The sequence below is a fragment of the Saimiri boliviensis genome, chromosome 5 (assembly GCF_048565385.1).
Source record: "Saimiri boliviensis isolate mSaiBol1 chromosome 5, mSaiBol1.pri, whole genome shotgun sequence".
Lineage (NCBI taxonomy): Eukaryota > Metazoa > Chordata > Mammalia > Primates > Cebidae > Saimiri > Saimiri boliviensis.
The window spans coordinates 61868414-61884338 of record NC_133453.1 but is presented as its reverse complement, the minus strand read 5'-3'; the positions used below and the strand labels follow the sequence as shown (position 1 = coordinate 61884338).

Genomic DNA, 15925 nt, shown 5'->3' with positions numbered 1-15925 from the left:
TGAGGAACAGATTCTGGGGAATATGAGTTTCCTTGTGGACATCTCAAGGTTTAGTTGACTGTAAGTCAACCATGTGGTCAAAAAGCAGTTTGATAGATTTAGATGTAGATGCAGACATAGACAATTTTTTTTTTTAATTTCAGGAAAAGGACTTGGTATTGAAAGTAAAAATTGTCTAAGTAAGGATGAGAATTTTGTCTAATAACTTTTAAGCACAGGATCTTCAGAAGGTCACCATGATCACCAGCAAAACTTCACAGAAGACCTGATAAGGAGGAAACAGGACTAGTAAGAAGGCAAAAACGTGCTTATATATTTCTGAAAATGGAAACTTGAATAGGAAACTAACAAATGCCTCAAGGATTATCATAAAATATCACATGGAGAATGGTACCCAGTTTTTATTCATCTCCCTTAGGACAAAAGAACAAGAAATGATCTACAACAGGAGAGAATTCTAATACATTAAGGAAAGGTAAGGTTGTTAAAATCTGGAATGAGTTTGTTATGGCTTTAGTAGACTCTTATTGCTTTGAGTATTTTTATGTCATAATATTTTTTCTATCTCAGATATTTTAAGTATGACTGATCTTAAGAAGTGCAGAAATCTTCTCTGTGCCTTTTATGCAGATCTATCTGTCTTTTGTATATGACATGAATCTATGATTTTTAACCTTTAAAAAGACAAAGTCATAAGGCCAAAAGCAATTTTTACCTCTCAGCGAAGGAACTGATCTGTGCCACTTCATAGACAACAGTAATTGGATACATCTCTGACCTAGGATCGTGCACTTGCAACCCCATCTGCAAGTTTCTGAGCTGAATATGGTGCCACAAAGCACACCCAGAAAATGGATTCCCATCTTCGAGACCCACAAAGGCTGTAAAAAGCAACCTCTGTAGTCAGCTTTCATGTCTTTGAGAAAGAGTTATACTTACTATGCTCAATAATCCCAGCCAGCCCCCAAAAGACATACTTTAGAGGTACACAAGGAGGCTTGAACAAAAAGAAATCCGTCTTCTCTTTCTACTTTTTCAGAGAAGCCACTCAAGCCTCCCAATAAGGCAAGATTCAGAGTTGAGAATCTTATCCAGGTCCCAGACTCATGGCAAAGATGGGTGGCCTAAGATCTCTTTTATTTCCTCGGTATTTAAGGATTCTGTCCCCAATACTTTGTAGTAAAATCTACCAGTACTCATAGTTAAGCCAAGAACTAGTCTTGACCACCATTTAATCTACAAGGGTGATTTTTAAAAATCAGAATCTTGAATCTACCTTAGGTCCTTCATAGCCAAGAAACTCAAACTGTTCAAGTCTAAGAGTGTCCACATGATGTAATTGTTTCCAAAACATACAGATGAGGAAATATGTAATGACAAAAGCCCCTATTAATTCCATAACACTTTCAAATAACTTTGTCTTTGAGTTTTAAAATATAACTCAAAAATTATAAAGTTATCATTGTAAATTACTGAGAAGATTATAGAGAAAAATTAAAAAGAAATTAGAAAAGGTGATATAAGATATGCATATATATAATACCTGTACTATACACATAGACCTTTTTCAACATCGCATTAGCCCATTCCCCCTTAAAAAGATTCAAAGGTCAGTGTCATATTTCATCTACATCCTCTTTCAAATGCCTTATTATTTCTCTTTATTACAATAAATAAAAATACAAATCTCAAGGCAAAATATGCAGGAAAATGAAGAACCACACCACAGTTGAAACCAAAGTGAGGTAGTAAAAAAGAAAATGATTAATTCATATACAGCACAGATATCTATTACAGATACACTGTAAGCCTGCAAATATATTGTACCTGGAGTTAAAGTGCAACTCCATGCCCTATAAGTTTCATTGTGTATAATGACTATGTCTGAGAAAAGGCCAGTACCTGAAGACAGAGCTCTGGGAAGGGTCAGAAAACAAGAAGGCACCTTTTTTCCTGACACAGTGAGACCATCTAAGAACTGCAATGAATCAGGGAAATGAGGCTTTAAGGTGAAACCAGGAAGGCCAGGCAGTCTGCAAATAAGGGCAAAGGAATGATCAGCACGAAGCTGTGATTCAGATGCCAGACAAACAGTCAGAAAGCAGGGAATGCCGGGTAAGCCAAGGTCAAGACAGTGATACATGAAAAACCAGGTCCAGGTCAGTAGAACAGATGTAACAGTGAGTCACCGGAGACCTGGTCTCATTCATTTATTAGAACCTAACATGGACCAGCTCTGGCAGAGAGCTTTGGAGTTCTTACTGAGGACAACTGAGACAACCTGAAAAGTGGCCCAAAAATGCAACTGTTATATAGGTAACTATCTATCTCAATCAGATGCTGATCCTTCCCACGTTTATGGCAAATACCATAATCTCTAGTGTCATAGTGATGCGTTACATTTTAATTACATATTTTGTTTAGGCTTTATTGTTAATATGCATAAGTTACAATTCCTCTTTGACAAAAGTTTAATGTTAAAAAGTAATTTTTGACAGAGTGCAGTGGCTCATGCCTATAATCCCAGCACTTTGGGAAGCCGAGGTGAGCGGATCACCTGAGCTTGGGAGTCAAGACCAGCCTGGCAAACATGGTGAAACCACGTCTCTACTAAAAATACAAAAATTAGCTGGGTGTGGTGGCAGGCATTTATAATCCCAGATACTCAGGAGCCTTAGGAAAGAGAATTAATTGAATCAGGAGGCAGAGGTTGCGGTGAGCCAAGATTGCACCACTGCACTCCAGCCTGGGCAACAGAGCAAGGCTCTGTCTCATAAATAAATAAATAAATAAATGGAAAAACAAACTTTAAAAGTCTGCTTTTTAAAGCTTTTTAGGTTTTGAAACATTTTAAAAAACACGTTTCTTTTAAAAATTTATTTTAAAACATTTTAGGTCATACTTTCTTGTGAGAACATGATGATAAAAATACGGTGAGTACCTATTAAAATGTATTTCAAAGCAACAATAATTAAAACTGTTCCAAAAATAGAAAAATTGATTAATGAGATTAGAAAGCCACATATATGCATATACATGTATATATACATGTGGAAGTAAATGTCTATAGAAATTAGTGTATTTAGTTAATCAAAAGAATGTTATTTCAAATCAGTCAGAAAATTATGGATTATTCAACTAGTTACATATTAGGGAAAAATAAGTTAGATCCCAATCTCACATCAGACGTCAAAATTAATTTCAAGCAGAATAAAGACTTAAACGTACTCATCGCTTAATAAATTCCAAAATTAAAACAAAAATTTTATTAAAACCCTGACAAGACATATTTCCTATTTTAACATGAAATACTATAGTATTAATTATTTAAGATGCCAATATCTAGCTTTATTGAAAGGAGCAGTGAAATGTCTGCTTTTATACATTGCTGATGAGAATATAAATTAGTGCAATAAATATGGAGGACAATTTGGCAATAAGTAACCTAAGTCTTTTTAAAATTTGTATACTCTTTAATAATTTCGTTTCTAGGAATTTATGATAAGGAAAAATTGAAAAAACACCTACATATTCAAAAGGAAATGGATTATATTATGATATAAACACACTACCACTAAAAAAGATTTTAGAATTTATTCTACATGTTATAAGTGGTTTTATTATGACATGAGAAAGTGACATGATGAAAAGTAGTTTAGAAATCAGTAAAATTAGCATAATTTCCTAAGGGCAATGAAGTTACCATCTAATACAGCACAATAGCTTCAAAAGTGCCCTCCAAAAAGACAAGTCATTATGCTACTGAACTGCCAGTTAAATAGACAGGCAAGATATACCAGATGACAGCCGTCAAGCTGGAGGTCGGTCAATATTCATAAATAATATATCTACATGAAAAACAGACACCGTACTCTATACTTACAGCAAGATATAAGTGGGTCTAAACTAGCAATTCAAATGGCCCTGCTGGTTTTTTTGTTTGTTTGTTTTGAGACAGAGTCTCACTGTCACCCAAACTGGAGTGCAGTGGTGTGATCTCTGCTCACTGCAAACTCTGCTTCCCGGGTTCAAGCGATTCTCCAGCCTCAGCCTCCCTAATAGCTGGGATTACAGGCACTTGCTACCATGCCCAGCTTTTTTTTTTTTTTTTTAATTTTTAGTAGAGATGGGGTTTTGCCACGTTGGCTAGGCTGGTCTCGAACTCCTGACTTTGTGATCCACCTGCCTTGGCCTCCCAAAGTGCTGGGATTACAGGCATGAGCCACTGTGCCAAGTCAGCCCTGTTGGTTTTTTTAAGCCACTAACATCCTACCTTAAAAAAGGCCCTTATCATAAAAGGTCCAATTGACCTGCTACCCAGAATGCCAAAGGAACTTGATGGTATTGCCTGAAAATCACAAAGAACAAAAAGACTGTCAAGATACTATAGTCGGGCAATGTCCTGATAGGTGAAATGGATGGACTTTTCAACTGTCTCAGATTCTGATTCTCTCCACATTTAATGTGAAATATCATAACCTCTTATATGGCATAGCATATATAATCCTGAAAAATATCCTGATTTTCCCCAAAAATGAATACTGTCAACTAAAAAACACTCAAGAAACTATTAAACCAGTAAATATAAGTTTGTAAAAGATTGCTGTGAACAAATCCTCAAGCCACAGCAATGTGTTCCACCACTGAAAGCCTAGGTTAGAAAAAAATCAGGCGTCATCCACTGAGAAAAGTACTTGGAAGCAGCTTGACACTCTTTCCCACGAACCTTCCAGGTGGATCTCTGGGGCTGCTTGGTTCCATACACATTCCCTTCCCCACTATAAGTCTCGGCATCCTGGAAGCCTTTCTTCTCCACTCCCAGGCCAGGCTCTCCATTTCCTTGGTATTCATCCTAGCTTCAGCTACAAATAAGCGACAGTGCTGAGAATACCTGGACTCCTTGCAGAAGTTATGTAGCCACATGTTCCGTTAAAAAAAAAAAAAAAAATGGGGACACAAATCTCTTGCCCTATAATTAGAGAGTGGGAGTGACACACCAAACTGAAGGTGTCAACCTATGGGGAGGTCATTCAGAGGATGGATCCCATCAGGAGAAATTATTTGTAAATAGTCTGGATAAATACAAGTGTGCCTTTTCCTTAGATAAGGCACCAATGTGCTTTCAATTAAATGTTTGGAAGTAGGAGCCCTCTAGCCAGACACACTGGAAAACTGAGACAGCATGTTTACTGGCACCTGCATCTAAGCTATTCCACCTTGTATAGAGTTGATTAGTCCCTCTTAGAACTGTTCTCTTGCCTGCTGCCTTGCTACACAGCATTTCCTTAGCCAGCTAGCAAAACGCTGCAGTGATTGTTTTATGCAGGTAGTTCAAGCACCTGGAATAGCCAGCTAGTTAGACCACTCATATTTTTCAGGTTTGGGTTTTGCTGGGCTAGAAAGATTTGATATATCAGCTATCATTTACTCTCATGCAAATAACGGGATCAGGAATAATTCTGTAAATCTAAATTCATTTCTGAGTCATTCCAATAAAATGAGCAATCAATTTAACCAACTAGAATTCTTCACTTTAGGATCTGCATAGTATGGAACAACAGAAGCAGTAGAAATTGCAACAAGTCCTGGTCTACCAACGTCTATAAGACTCCTAAATACTCCTTCAAATGGAGTTTCAAAACCAAACTGAAAAATTTCATAGCTTTCCAGTCCTTCTGCCTTACTTGAGAAAGATTGTCTTATAGGCATCATTGGATATTGTCCTCCCCACCATAAGCCACCCATTGGCATGCTCATGTGTATCTGATACATCTAGCTACACTGTGTCCAACAACAAGAGATTTCACATAATTAGTTCCATGATTGACATGAAAGATTTATGAAAATTCACCAAAAGCTAAGTCACCAAGTTAGCCAATTTAAAATCACCATGTCAAATAACTAATATGCAGAAAATATCATCTAACTCCAATGCACTTTAGTTAGGAAAAATCATAAAAACATAACTAGTAAAACCAAATATTTAAACATTTAGAATACATTTCTTTGTTGTTGTTGTTTTTGTTGTTGTTTGAGACAGAGTAAGACTCTGTCTCCGGGCTGGAGTGCAGTGACGCGATCTTGGCTCACTGCAACCTCCGCCTGCTGTGTTCAAGCAATTTTCCTGCCTCAGTCTCCTGAGCAGCTGGGACTACAGGCATGTGCCACCACTCCTAGCTAATTTTTCATATTTTTAGTAGAGACTAGGTTTCATCATGTTGGCCAGGATGGTCTCAACCTCTTGAACTCGTGATCCACCCACCTTGACCTCCCAAAGTGCTGGGATTATAGGCATGAGCCACCGCGCCCAGCCTAGAATACATTTCTGGATTATCCATCAATCAAAAAATTTAAATAGAAGTTATAAAATACTTATAAAATACTAAGAAAAATAATGTCTAACTATAAAAATGCCAGGAGATTACATATCATGTATCAAAACTGTGGGACATAGTTAAAGAGTTCTTAAAGGTTCTGTTGTAAATGCTTACCTCAGGAAAAAAAAAAAAAAGAAATGTTCATCTTAATAATCATCCAACCATAAGGAGTTAGGGAAAAGGAACAGAAAAATAAATTCAAGAAAATGGAAAAAATTTTTAAAGTAAGAGCCAAAGTTAATGAAAATGGCAGGAAATATATAATGAAGAGAACTGCTAGGGTTTAAATGTTTATTCCCTTCAAAACTCTTGTTGAAATTTAATTGCCATTGTGATGATATTAGTAGGTGAGACATTTAAGAAGTGTTTAGGTCATGAGGGCTCTGCCCTTGTGAATGTACTAATACCATTATCACTTGAATGGGTTAATTACTGCAGAGATGGGTCTGCCTCTCCCCAACACTCTTTGCCCTTTCACCATATGATGCTTTCCACCATGGTATGCCAGAGTAAGAAGACCCTCACCAGATGCAGACAGCTTGATGTTGGACTCCCCAGCTTCCAGAACTGTGCACTAATAAATTTCTGGTTGCTATAAATCATCCAGTCTATGATATTCTGTTACAGCAACACAAAACTAAGACAAGACTAACAAAGTTCAAAAAGAATAACATATGAAAATCTCTAGAGAGAATAATCAAGAGAGAATAAAGGGAGGCTTTATATTTTTAAAACATCAGGAATAAAACAGGGCTAAAACTATAGTTGCTACAGAGATTAAACAGATATAAAAGTATTATGAACAACTTTGTGCCAATAAATTTGAAAAGTTAGATGAAATAAATAGAAAAAAATTCACCAGAAAAATCTTTCAAAAAAATAGAGAACATAAAGAGTCTTATAAGCTTTAAAGAAAATCAGTACTTTAAAATATTCTCATTAAACACACACACACATCCTCAGATCCAGATCAATTTCTAGGAAATGCTATCAAACATCACAGAATTGGTTAATTCTAATTTACTATAAGTGATTCCACATAATGGAAAAAGAAGGACCATTCTCCCAGTTCATTTGTGATTTGGCTTTGCTTTCAAAACCAGACAAGAGAATTCTAAGAAAAAAAAAAGGCTGGGCATGGTGGCTCATGCCTGTAATTCCAGCACCTTGGGAGGTCAATGCAGATAGATCACTTGAGCGCAGGAGTTTGATACTTGCTTTGGTAAGGTGGAGAAACCCTCTCTACAAAAAAATTTTAAAAATTAGCCAGGTGTGGTGCAGTGCCAGCTACCTGGGAGGCTGAGGTGCGAGTATCACCTGAGCTCAGGAAGTTGAGGCTACAGTGAACCTTGTGATTGTGCCACTGCACACAAGCCTGGTTACAAAAAAAGAAAAAAAGAAAGAAAATATAAAAATATATGCCAGTCTTGCTTATGAATGGATATAGATATGAAAACTCTAAAAACCAAAATGTTTGTGAAACAAATCAGACAACATATAAAAAAGATAACTTTTCCCTGTAATTCCAGCACTTTGGGAGGCCAAGGCGGGTGGATCACGAGGTCAAGAGATGGAGACCATCCTTAAGGATCTAGAACCAGAAATACCATTTGACCTTACAATCTCATTGCTGGGTACATACCCCAAGGATTACAAATTATTCTGCTATAAAGACACATGCAAACATATGTTTATTGCAGCAACGTTCACAATTAGCAAAGGCTTGGAACCAAACCAAATGCCTATCAGTAATTGAATGGATAAAGAAAATGTTGCATATATACACCATGGAATACTATGCAGCCATGGAAAAGAATAGGTTCATGTACTGGAAGCTATCATTCTCAGAAAACTAACACAGGAACAGAAAACCAAACACCACATGTTCTCACTCATAAGAGGGAGCTGAACAATGGGAGCACATGGACACAGGGAGGGGAACATCATACACTAGGACCTGTCAGGGGGAGGGTACAAGGGGAGGAAAAGTATTAGGACAAAAACCTAATGCATGTGGGGCTTAAAACCTAGATGACAGGTTGCTAGATGCAGCAAACCACCACGGTTCATTTATACCTGTGTAACAAACCTGCACGTTCTGCACATGTGTCCCAGAACTTAAAGTATAATTTTTTAAACAAGAAATATTGCTAAGGATTATAGATTAGCTACCCTTTAACGTAAATATTCAAATTTCTTTTTATATTAAAAAGCAGCTATATTGAGATATAATTGAAATACAAAAAAAAACAGTACATATTTAACATACATGATTTTATTAGTTTGGGCATATGGCTACATCCATGAAATGACCACAATCAAGATATGAATATAACTATCACTCCCAAAGTTTCTTCATGCTTTTTAAAATCCCACTTTCCATCCCTTTACCCTACCATCCCCCACCTCAGATAACAATGATCTGCTTCTTGTCTCTGCATTTTCTAGAGTTTTATTTAAATCAGCCATGCAGTATGCATTCTTGTCAGGTTTCTTTCACCTCACATTATTAAAGGAAAAAAAGAATGAAAAGCAAGCATTAGAGAAGAAAGATACTTGTAATACATATAACCAATAAGGAGGGTGGTGTTCAGAATATATATATAAAGAGCTCCTACAAATCAAGAAAAAACCAAACTTAATAGGAAAAATGGGCAAATGATATGGACCAGTACTCCACAAGAAGAGAAAACACAAACATACGGAAAGAGAGTTGAGGGGGAGTCATTCACAGAGTTCACCCCAGAACATTTGCATGGCTTATACTTTCATACCCACTATGAGTGGCCTGTTCTTTTCTTGGCTGGGAGTTAAATGAGGACCCTGTCCATAGATCAGGTGGCCATGGGGAGAACGGGTTTGATAGGGAAAACTAGAATTTGTGCTCTGGTGGCCATGGTGGTCCTGGCCCCATACGTATTCACTGTGAAGAGGAAGATGCAGCAGAACAAGATGAACACTGAATATCTAAGAAACGAATGCTTGTGCTCACTTTAGTAGCACATATACTAAAATTGGCATGATAAAGACAAGATTAGCATGACCCCTATGCAAGGATGAGCAAATTGATGAAGTATTCCATATTTTTAGCAATTCCACTACTGGGTATACAGCCAGAAGAATATAAATCATTCTACCATAAAGAAATGCACATGAATGTTCATTGCAGCACTATTAGCAATAACAAAGACACGGAATCAATGTCTTTGCAAGATATGCATGGAATCAACCTAAATGCCCATCAGGGACACATTGGATAAAAAAATGTAGTACATATGCACCATGGAATACTATGCAGCCATCAAAAGAATGAGAACATGTCTTTTGCCAGAGCAAGGGTAGAGCTGGAGGCTATTATCCCTAGCAAACTAACACAAAAACAGAAAACCAAATACTGCATGTTCTCATTTATAAGTGGGAGCTAAAGGATGAGAACTCAAGAACATAAAAGAGAGAACAACAGACACTGAGGTCTACTTTAGGGTGGAGGGTTAGAGGAGGGAGAAGGGCAGAACAAATAACTCTTGGGTACCAGGCTTAATACCTGGGCGATGAAATAGTCTATATGACAAACCCCCATGACATGAGTTTACCTATACAACAGACCTTTACATGGACCTTCAAACCTAAGAGTTAAAAATAAATAAATAAAAGTGACAAAAATGAATAGGTAAAAGTCTGTGGTCATGCCAATATGATGCCAAGATTCCAGGAGAAATGTACAAAATGTCCATAGCAGCATTATTGATAAAAGCAAAACTTAAAAAAAAGACTAGAAATAACTCAAAAGTCTATCAATAGTAGAATAGATAAATTGTGATATATTTATACAAAGGAACATTATACAGCAATGAAAATTATTGCTGCACATTTCAACATGAATTAATCTCAAAAACATAGTGTTGGAAAAAAGCAGCAAAAGGATACATGTAGAATTATTACATTTATACAAAGTTGAAAATCATGCAAAATTAAATTGCATATTGATTAGGAAAACATAAACAGGTGGCAAAGCCATGGGGGAGGGGAACAAGGGGGTAATCACACAACACTCAGCATGGCCATGAAAGTGGTGGCATTGAGAGGAAGGATAATATTATTGTGAAAGGACAGCAGAAGATTTCAATGTAGTGGCAATTTGTTTTTTGTTTTTGAGACAGAGTTTCACTTTTCTCCCCCAGGCTGGAGGGCAACGACTCAATCTTGGCTCACTGCAACCTCCACCTCCTGGGTTCAAGCGATTCTCTGGCCTCAGCCTCCTGAGTAGCTGAGATTATAGGAGTGCACCACTACATATGGCTAATTTTCGTATTTTTAGTAGAGACGGGGTTTCACCATGTTGGCCATGCTGGTCTTGAACTCCTGACCTCAAGTGATCTGCCCACCCTGGTCTCCCAAACTGCTGGATTACAGGTGTGAGCCACTGTGCCTAGCCAGTGTTACATTTTAATCTGGTCTGAGTAGAAGGATGTCCAGTTTATTCTTTATGCTTTATGTATATATTTTATTCTTTGATTTGAATATGATACATTACACATTTTTAAAAAAGCAATGGACAATATAATGAAAAGTGAAGAACTAAAGCTCTTGTCCTTTCCAATATGTTCAGCACACATTTTGTTTTGAATGTGCAGAGTTCTTAGGGTTATGCCTTACCAACATGAGCAGATAACAACCCAACTCTTGTTATGTTAATAGGAACACTGTGACTAAACCACTAAATTAAAATTTCACTCCACAGACTTACTGGTACCAAAATGGAAAGTCTCTTCAGAGAACTAAACACCTCAATTTGCTCACTTTTTTTTCCTTTTATTATGTGTTGACATTACCATTTATTATAGATAACCTACTAAATAGAAAGCCTTCCTTCTGTACAGTTCTTTGTACATTGTTTTGTCCAATCTTTATGGCTTTGGTGTAAAGTCAACAAATACAGACTAATAAAAATGAGCAGTCAGAAATTGTTATCTACTTATTTATTTATTTATTCATTTACTGTGACAGAATCTCACTGTGTTGCCCATGCTCTAGTGCAGTGGCTCAATCAGAGCTCACTGCAGCCTTGATCTCCCAGGCTCCAGTGATCCTCTCTCCTCAGCCTCCCCGGCAGCTAGCACTACAAGCATGCCACCATGCCCAGCTTATATTTTTGATTTTTAGTAGACACAAAGTCTCGCTATGCTGCCCAGGCAGGTCTCCAACTTCTGAGCTCAAATGATCCTCCTGCCTCAGCCTCCCAAAGTGCTGGGATTACAGGTGTGAGTCACATGCCCAGCTCAGAAAACTTTTTAAAGAACCATGTGACTTCTGCAAAAACATATTCAGTACTAAGTTTTAAACTAGATTACCTACTATGAGCTATTTTCACACACATACTTTTTTTTTTTTTTTTTTTTTCAAAAATGGCTGAAGCTAGTATTTAAGTCTGCATGGTAAGTTTTCCAGTTTTTCCACAATATTTTGGATGACAAATTTCATTGCTGAGGTATCAAAAGCACTAAATTCCTCCTTGGAAGTACTTTGGAAGTCTGCATGGTAAGTTTTGCAGTTTTTCCATAATACTTTGGATGACAAATTTCATTGCCAAGGTATCAAAAGCACTAAATTCCTTTTGGCAGTTTCATACCTGCCCTGTATCCTTTTCTCCTCAAAAAGATAATATTACAAGCATTATCTCTCTAGTTGTTACAAAACAGCTGAACCAGCCTGCAAATTAAAGGACTACCTTGAACGTAAATTTCTGATTAGGCCCATATTAATTATATGCCCCAAAGTTTAGATGATCATACAAAAGTAATTTTCTCACACTAAAGGTTTTTGCTTTCTTTTCAAAAAATTACAAAGGCACTGTGCAAACGTTACTATTCCTTTTCTCTGTTTCTAAATGTGTCTAGGTTCTCGTGTGAGGAAAGAGGACAATTAGCAAATGTAATTTTCTTATGCAGCCTCAGCTGGCTTCACATATCTCATAAATAGTTCTTATTGAAACATTCTAAAGATATACATAATTAGATAAAATTCATCCTAAGGCTGGGTGTGATAGCTCATGCCTGTAATCCCAACACTTGGAAGGCCAAAGTGGGACAATCACTTGAGGCCAGGAGTTTGAAACCAGCCTTGTCAACATAGTGAGACACCGTCTCTACAAAAGAAAAGGAAAAGATTAGCCAGGTGTGGTGGCAAACATTTGTAATCCCACCTACTTAGGAAGCTGAGGCTGGAAGATGGCTTGAGTTCAGCAGTTTAAGGCTGCAGTGAGCCATGATCACATCACTGCTGTCTAGTCTTGGTGAGAGTAAGACTGTCTAAAAAAAAAAAAAAAAAAAAATCCATTAGAGCTATTTCATATTCTGAAAGATCTAACATGGAACTTTCCCCTTGTTTATACAATTTTAAAGAGTAAGTGGCTATTCCAAGTCAATAAACTGGAGGCAAATTGAAAGATATTAATGTGTAGCTAATCTGTTTCACATGACGGACTTTCCATTCGCCCCACAATGGGCCTCAGTATGCGATTTTGTTAAGTAACATTCAGAATGGTAAACCTGATTTCAAAATCTTGCAAGCATTCAAAATATTCTGCCATGAAGCCTCTAACATTATAGAAGATATTTATAAAAATCCTACACTTAGGGGCAAGAGCACTTAACCAAGGCATTTCTTATTGCTGCAAAACTGCTCTGTATTAACCTCATGTTAAATCATTATAGAGAATGGTAGGAGGTAACACCTGAAGCTATTTTCTGAGATGAGTGACAGCTGGCCCCCTTGGACATGAGTGATGAGGAACCTATGGATGCTAAAGATTTTATAGTTTTTTTTTTCTTTTTACAGGATAAAAAATGAATCATTTGCCTTTAGTTACAGTTTCTAACTAATATTGTCACAAAGATAATTTCTGGTTGTGGTTTATGCAATGCAGCCTTATACTATTATTATCATATTATATCTGACTGGTATTAGGTACTGGGTGACCATTTGTGAAATGGAACTCAAGGAACGGTATATATTTTTTTGGTAAGAATCAATCCTATTTCCCTAACAGACAGTATGTGTCATGGTCAGATGATTCACATCGATGCCTTATAAATAGTGTGAATTTCTCAAAAAATGTGTCCACTGAGTCCTCCTTTCACACTAAATTCAAGATATTAGCCAAATCCTGCTAAGGTACACAGTTTTGACCATCCAGAAAAGACAGATAAAGGTTCTTCAGACATCAAAACTTGTTTTGAAGAGAGAGCAACAACATAGTCTGGCTTTACAGTGGCAAATGGCTCATAACTTTGGCTTTGAATCTTGATCTTCTAAGCCAGCAGACAAGCGGAGACATAAGCGTCATACCAATTACTCTAGCACTGCATGTGGTGAGCTAGCCTTTAAGACAGGCACTAAATGAGACCTGTGACCAGTTTAAACTGGAAAGAAATTGAGATAATTACGAGACTTACTGATTCCTCAGATAATAGCAATGATGGCTGTCATTTAACAGGAGGCTACTATACCACCAGGTTGTGCCAGAGATTTGCCTACATAGAATAAACACAGCAACCATGCAAAGTGGATACTATTGGCCCCATTATACATATGAGGAAACCGAAGCTAAGAGTGGATATTATTGGCCCCATTATACATATGAGGAAACCAAAGCTAAGTAGCTTATCTAATTTTAAGTAACTTACCAATAATTGAGCCAGGATGCTTACTCAGATGCTTGAGTCTAAAGCCTGGGCTCTTTTCACCACACTATGCTACTTTGAAGAATTAGCAATTTGCCCTCAAGGCCTCTGCCCATATTCGTGTTTAATATAGCTCCAAAACCATAAAGAAACTTGTCAATGGTACAAACAGTAGTTTATGTCCAGTCTAATGTACTAGAACAGAATGAGAAGTTAATATTGCTTGCCATTCTTCTTGTGACCACTTCAACACTTGGTCATTTTATTTTTTTCCTGTCTATGATTAAATATATTAGCAAAGATTGACTTCTGCAGAAGGAAAACACAGAAGAAATCAAATATTTCCCCCAAATCTTGAAGGTCTTGCTTCATGAAGAGAAGAAGCATCATGAATTGCAAATATATTTCAGACCTTTTTCCAGGAATAGTCCATTTCATAAAAATAATGCAGTGACCAAAGAAGTGAAGAATCCTGAGTTTACCATATTTTCCAAAAATCGAAAGTTGATATATATCAGTAAAATGTATGATTTTCTGATAGAAACCCTTATATTAAACCTCTCATGATCATGGTCACATAGGAAGTTCTCGGGAGGTACAACACTGCAAGTGATGCCGCAAATCCTGAATCCCCCACCCAGCTCCAAAACTCTGACATTTAACTTCTTTCAGACTGTTTCTTTACCCACTAAATGATGATAGTAATTCTTACTTTTCAGAGCAGCAAGGATGAACTAGATAAGTGTATGGTGAAGCATTTTGTAAATCATAAAGTGCTACACAAATGTATCACCACATTCAGAATACAGAACAGGAATCAGACTAGAAGAAGCATTAGAAACTCTCCATTTTCCAAATCCTGTCCCTAGATGTTTTCTCTGGGATGTTATGCCCCACTCCACTTATTATTTTTGATTGCTTCAGTAGGTGTCTAGCCCCAGCAATCAAACCAATCCATGACTAAGGCAACAAATGCCCCCAAAGGACATTCTCTGTAGCCAAACAGCAAAAAGCTATTGGACCAATAGATCACTGGTATGGCTGTAACTTCAGTGCCCTACTTACAGGTCACCTAGAGTTTACAAAAAGTTTTACAGTAAAGAGAAATGTGCAGCATTTATTTTTCTAGAATAAGTTACTTGCTTGTATACACTAGAGTTTTTTCTCAGAGAAAATTGTACATCTCTTGCTTTACAATGGATAAATACAAATATAAGATCTGCATAGAGCAACTCTGCCTTGAAAATTCTCTAAAATGTTATAGGAAATCTGTTAACTATATCCTCCAGTTAATTCCTAGTAATATAAATTCCTTCCCTGCAGGTTTTGGTACTGATCAGTTATTACGAAAAATAAAAGCCTTTCATATTTAAAGAGACTATCCATTTTGCACACCAACACCATAGCTTCCAGAAATATTGTTTAGCCCTTGTCAACACTGTCTCATGACTTTAGTAAAGGGCATTGTGAAAAGGTGTGTTGAACAGACCTCCACTCATTGTTTACACACCACACCGGAGACAGCAGGTTGTAGTGGTTGAAAGTACAAACTGTGGCTCAAACAACATGGGTTCAAGCCCTGGCTCTCCAACTTAATAGCTGTGTGACCTTGGGGAAATTAAGAAAGCTTCTAATAAGCATTATCTAGTACTACTGTCAGTAGTAGTAGTATCGCCTTCACGGGCATTAATGAATTATACTGCAAACCATGAAGTTTCCTGAGGCATCTTGTCCCAGACTCTCCAAACCTAACAAAATTGTTGGGATCGTTGCACAAAAATAATTAGTGAACTTTATGTCAATGGATGTCAATGGCTAAAACAGCTTCTGCTTTGGGAGGCCGAGGCCAGTGGATCACGAGGTCAG

The 15925-nt window shown here is 37.1% G+C and overlaps 1 protein-coding gene and 1 non-coding gene across 2 annotated transcripts in view; one reads left to right on the top strand and one right to left on the bottom strand.

The window, feature by feature from the left end:
* The window catches only part of PDE11A (phosphodiesterase 11A), a 392053-nt gene that overhangs the window by 354995 nt on the left and 21133 nt on the right, over nt 1-15925 (bottom strand). The window lies entirely within an intron of this gene.
* Nucleotides 9362-9465, top strand: LOC120364412 (U6 spliceosomal RNA). The gene has a single exon (XR_005579674.1). It is a non-coding gene; the product is annotated as a U6 spliceosomal RNA (small nuclear RNA).